This window comes from Adiantum capillus-veneris, chromosome 30 (assembly GCF_014529385.1).
Source record: "Adiantum capillus-veneris isolate H3 chromosome 30, ASM1452938v2, whole genome shotgun sequence".
In the NCBI taxonomy this organism is placed as follows: domain Eukaryota; kingdom Viridiplantae; phylum Streptophyta; class Polypodiopsida; order Polypodiales; family Pteridaceae; genus Adiantum; species Adiantum capillus-veneris.
This window is the reverse complement of record NC_140960.1, coordinates 92,313,769-92,319,816: the sequence shown is the minus strand read 5'-3', so window position 1 is coordinate 92,319,816 and position 6,048 is coordinate 92,313,769. Positions and strand designations below refer to the sequence as shown.

Genomic DNA, 6,048 nt, shown 5'->3' with positions numbered 1-6,048 from the left:
AGAGCTGAAGGCTGAATACAAATGAATGTGTCTTAGGTAATTATGAGAGAGAGCTTTTAGTTGTTCTACATGTCCTAGATACATGGAAGCATTATTTATTGGGGACTCCATTTATTCTACGATAGACCACCAAAGTCTCAGGTACTTCATGACACAAACCAAACTTTCCGACAAACAAATGGGGTGGGGAAATTTTCTTTTGCAATTCAATTTCCATATTGCTTGCATTGCTGGTAAGCATAATCAAGTGGCCAATGCACTTTCACGACGACCAAAAGTTAATGTGGTGTCTATAACAACTCACAATGATCTATCTTCTATGATAGATGAGTATGATATTGACCTTGAACTAAAGACATAAGATCCACCCTTGCTTTGGGGAAGAAAGAGAAACCATTCACCTTGCAAGATGGTTATCTTCTCCACGGCAATAAGCTATGTGTTACCCACTCTCTTCGTATAATAAAGTCATGTATGAATCCCATGCTCCTCCCTACGCAGGGCATAGAGGCATTCAACCTACTCTCTGGGCAGTAGAAACGTACTTCTATTAGCCTGCCATGAAAGTGGACATACAAGAGTATGTTTCAAAATGTGTAGTATTCCAAAAGAACAAGTATGACAGCGGGAAGCAACTTGAATTACTCCAGCCATTGCCTATACCAAATTCAACATGGGAGAGTATATCCATGGATTTTATCTTTGGCTTATCCAAGTCTATCCATGGGAATACGGGAATATGGACATTAGTCAATAGGTTTAGCAAGCAAGCACACTTTCTTCCTATCAAAAAGGATGTTAAGGCACACCAAATGGCAACTCTCTTCATATCATAGATTTTCAAACACCATGGATAACCAACTTCCATCGTGTCAGATAGAGATCCTAGAATGACCAATAATTTTTGGAAAGGTCTCTTTGAAAATCTAGGAACAAGATTGAATTTCTCTTCGGCCTATCACCCACAAACAGATGGCCAAAGTGAGATAGCCAATCTTACAATACTCGATCTACTAAAGACTTATGTTACATAAGTAGATCAATGCTCACAATGAAAAAAGTTCTTACCTCTTGTAGAGTATGCTTACAATAATACTGTCCATACTTCTATGGGAAAAACACCTTTTAAAATACTTGAGGGAATATCTAAAAGTCCCTTGCTACTTAAAGTACATGGGAAGATCTTCTCTGCCGATGAGTATAGCTGTGACCTACAAGAATCTTTTCAAAAGATTAAGGAAGCTATATCCATCTCTCAACAAAGGCAAAAAGTTGCTGCTGACAAGCACAGAAGGGCCTTAACGTTCAAAGAAAATGATTGGGTCTTACTTAAATTTCCCAAGGCTCGATTGAGGAAAACGACGGGCAAAAATCCTACGGGCCATCAAAAGTATTATGCTAAATTAACAAAAAGATAATATGGTCCTTTTCAAATCTTGAAGCCAATCAATGAGATGGCTTATCAACTCAAGTTGCCCAACCATTGGCTCATACACAATGCTTTTCATGTGAGCCTACTTAAGCCCTACAAAGGAGAGCCACCAAGTGAATCAATTATTGAAGACCCTCTTGAAATTGAAGACCAACAAGAGGTTCTACAACCCAAAGCTATCCTTCGGCATGAAGACAAGGTACTACGACAGGGAAAGATTATCTGACGATATCTTATGAAGTTCAAAAATTATCCTTTTGAAGATGCTAGGTGGATGCAATGAATACAGCTTAAGGATAGTACGAACCTTGTCAATGCTTACAATGTTGTATTAGAGTAAGCAAATGTATAAATTTCTTTTAAATTACCAATGTTTTTATCGTATGAGACTAGCTCTCTTGTTATTGTGCACCAAATTTGAATAGTATGCATACTTAGAGTCATGTTTGTGATGACACTGTCTCTCAAACACCAAGTAGAATTTATCACTCTACTTGGGAGAATGAATGGACTAAAGAGCAGACATGCTTGCGGTAGCTATGTCTCCCAAGCACCAAATGGATTAGTCATCCATACTGGAAAGATATCGTAGGGTAAAAAGGGATCCTCTACCCGCTAAGCAAGATTGACTAATGACCAAGGCTTTATCTCTTCTACCTCATAGTCGAGGACGACTATGATTTCAAGAGAGAGGTAATGTCATAAAATCTAATATCTAACCAACCCACATGAATTTCTCATATTAAACTGATCATTTAATGTGGGAGAATAAACGGGAGCAAGGGTTAGGATATAGACATGTGCTTATAGATCTATCTCTACACGGGTCCAATGGTAAAGGGACCCAAATGAGAGATGGTATGTCAAAGATCAAGGCTAATGGAGATTATAGACCTAGGGTTAGCTTCAATGAAGACCTCAGATAGTTAGTGCTAAAAGTCCTTTGACCTTAGGTAAGCTAGGGCTGTGCTTGAGGTGGGAACCCGGCCCAAGCTTGAGGTGCTTGTCATGCCTGATGGACTGAGATGCTTGAGATTCTTGAAGTGCTTGATAAGTGAGATAATTGAGATGCTTGAAGTGCTTGATGATTGAGATACTTGAGGTGCTTGTTATGCCTGAGATGCTAGGGATGTACTTGAGGACCCATTGAGGGGCTTAAGGGCGAAGCTTCTGGTGCGAACTGGGCCCAAGGTTGAGGTGTCACAAAAGTCAATGCAAATCCCTACAAGGAGGGGGCGAGCCATGCAAGAAGGGGGGGGGGGGTGGTGGCTTGACCACTCTCTCTCCCCAAAGGGCACCCCTTGCCCAAGAGGCAAGAAGGACACATGTCAAGCCCCTAGCTAGGTTACCCTCATGGTGTGCATAAAGCCTATTGGTTGGCCTTCCAAGAGGGATCCAATGATAATTTAGTGGATTTAATCAATTGATTTAGTATTTATGAAGTCCTCTCTCTCGAAGGGGAAAGGGGGACACTTGGTTTGATATGCCCTTGCTTGTGATTGGCTAGGCCAGGAGGGGTCCAATGAGCTTCAAGCATGAGCTACAAGGGGGATGATCGACAAAAGCAAGCTAGGGGGTTGCTTGAGGGGTATACTCTCCCACACACACTCTCATTGTGTATTGTGCAAAGTGCAAGAGCTCCCTCTCCTTCTCTAGGCAAGTAGAGAGGTTGAGAGCCTACACCAACACTCTTGGCTATGGAATGCAAATCCAACCAAGAGCCATGCTTCAATGCTTAAGCTTGCCATGTTCATTACTATGCTATTATGTATGCCTGGCGCAAGAAGAGTGATGATAAGTGAGGAACTAATTCTTTCTCCTATGAAATGTTTCTTCTTCCTCTTCATTCCCTGCTAGCTCTCTCCACCGTTGGGCTCAAGTGAAATGGTATGGGTGTACGGAGGAAGAGGAAAACTCAAGAGTCAAACTGAAAAAAGAGGACTCTGATCTGATCTTCAAAAATCTGGAGGTTGTGAGTATGGCTACTGCAAAGGGAGTCGAGCAACTAGCATCATCTTCTTGCATATAATTTTGCTAGACTCTAAGAGAGGGAATCATGCATGCTTTGCTTTGGTTAAGCTGAATCTGGCTTTGAGGCAGGCATTCCTGAAATCTTGCGTGCAAGACAAAAAATATGACAATGAGAGCTCACTTGCTTATACCGTGCTTACGCATAGAGTGATCGCGTCTTTTCCCAAAGTCATACAAAAGAATGTGGCAGATGTCCCTTAGGCCGGAGCAATCAACCCACATGTGAGGCACTGAAGCCGAATTTGAGGGTTCATACTATGAAAAGAGACACGGCTATCATTCGTCCCGGGTGATCTCTCGCCTGTAATCCGCAGCTGTGGAGGGGCACGGGCTGAGCCTATGGATGGAGTTGCGGAGGGCCGGTCAGGTCCGGAAATGTTGTACAATCTGTGGCGCGCCCGTCTCCAAGCTTGGAGTGGAGGCACGGCATCCTCTCGTAGGGGAAGGTGTCTGTCCTCCTTGAAGTGGGGGGGACCGCGTGTAGGCCGGCAACGGAGCGACGAATACCCCCCTCTCCCGGCAGTGGAGGGATAACGCTGCCCTCGTGCAGCCTCCGATCAACCTGCCGTCCCCGCTCCTCCACACCTCAGCCCCCCACCATTTTGGCACGCAGTGAGTGGGCAGCACCGAAATCTGCTGAGCAGAAAGAAGCCATGCGCAATTTGTTTTGTCTGCCCATCTACATGTGCTTGGTGTATTCATACAGAATTCCAACTCTAATGTACCATTGTCTCTCTTCAAAGAGGGTCTTAGCATGGCATTTCCAGTCTCACAGTAGGCCTCCTGCTTCTTTTCTGCCGCAAGAAATGCAAGGTCTACAAGCACTCATCATCCGCAAGGTTGTCTCTACCCAGAACTCTGCAAGCAAGGTTTCCACAATTTCTCACATCAGTGCCCTCAAGCTTGGGCCACCAATTTAGCTTTGCAGAGATTTTGGAAGCTACTTGAACACTTTTGATGAAGCTCAGGTGCTTGGAGTCGGAGGGTTTGGCAAGCAAGGTTTACAAAGGCATGATAGACGAGGGAACTAAAGTAGCAGCAGTAAAGAGGGGGGATAGAAGATCAGAGCAAGGGATAACTGAATTTCAAATAGAAATCGGCATGTTGTTGAAGCTTCACCATAGGCATCTTGTCTCCCGATGCAATGACCTACACGTGCAACTTGAAGGCATCTCGCATCATGCAAGATGCTGGTATGGGCAAAAATAATATTGTTATTCAGGGGCTGTTGACAAAAAACGTCGTTCAACAGATGTGAAGATAGGGGGGCCTCGAGCTCCCGATGCAATGACCTACACGTGCAGCTTGAAGGCATCTGGCTGCATGCAAGATGTTGGCATGGGCAAAAGAGTTCACCATGATATTCTCAATATTGTTAGTCAGGGCCTGCTGACAAAAAACGACGTACTTGGCACTGCCTTGGTTGACATGTATGCCAAATGTGTTGTACATCATAAAGCACAATAAGTGCTTGACGAGCTTCCTCCACAGAATGTCGTCTCTTGGAAATGCTCTGGTCACGAGATGTGCCCAACAGTGGCAGGGCCAGGAAGCTCTGGGCTCTTTTCAGCAGATGCAAAGGTAGGGCAGCTCTTCAAATGCATTCACCTACGCTTGTATCTTGAAGGTATGTGGCATTATGCAAGATGCTGATATGGGCAAAAGTATTCACGATGATATTGTTAGTCATGGACTGTTGGAAAAAAACGACGTTCTTGGCAATGTATACCAAATGTGAGCTCACTTAAAGACTGTGTGCTCAGGAGAAGATTTTGTACCAAGGTAGTAGGATTGATGCTGATATTCCGATAGTGGGATACTTGAAAAGAATGAATACTGGGGAAAAATGTTGGTCAGTATGTATGTCAAGTGCGGTGCACCTATCAGTGCGCAGTAAGAGCTTACTGTGCGGGATGTCGTCCTATGGAACACATTGATTGCGATATATGCCCAACAGAGACGCAATCACCTATGCATGCATCTAGAAGGCACGTGTCTCTACTTAAGATGCTGATATGGGCTTAGATATTGTTAGCCAAGGTTTGTTGTCTGCAAAAATTATCGTGCTTGGCAATGCCTTGATCCACAAACATCCGTTTTCTCTCGCAACACCGCCAAGCAAGCAACAATAAAGGCTACACAAGCAAAAATGGAGAGCAAGAGAAGGAGTCTTTCTTTTGTGAGCTCACTTAAAGAGTGTGCTAAGGAGATGGTTTTGTACCAAGGCAATAGGATTCATGCTAATATTCGTGATAGTGGGTTACTTGAAAAGAATGCATACTTGGGGAAACTGTTGGTCAGTATGTATGTCAAGTGTGGTGCACACAACAAGTCTTTGACAAGCTTAGTATGTGGGATGTCATCTTGTGGAATGCATTGATTGCAGGATATGCCCAATGGAGACAGGGCTAGGAAGTTGTGGGCTGTTTTCAGCATATGCGTAGCCAAGGCCTATCTTTAGACGCAATCACCTACGCATGCATCTTAAAGCCATGTGCATTGTGGCTCCACGTAAGATGCTGATATGGACACAAAAATTCATGATGATATTTTTAGCCTAAGGCTATTGAAAAGAGATGTCGTAC

General features: G+C 43.8%; 1 non-coding gene across 1 annotated transcript; it reads left to right on the top strand.

The window, feature by feature from the left end:
- Window positions 1-3,760: 3,760 nt before the first annotated feature.
- On the top strand, window positions 3,761-4,019 carry LOC147418403 (signal recognition particle RNA). The gene has a single exon (XR_015187371.1).
- Window positions 4,020-6,048: the final 2,029 nt, after the last annotated feature.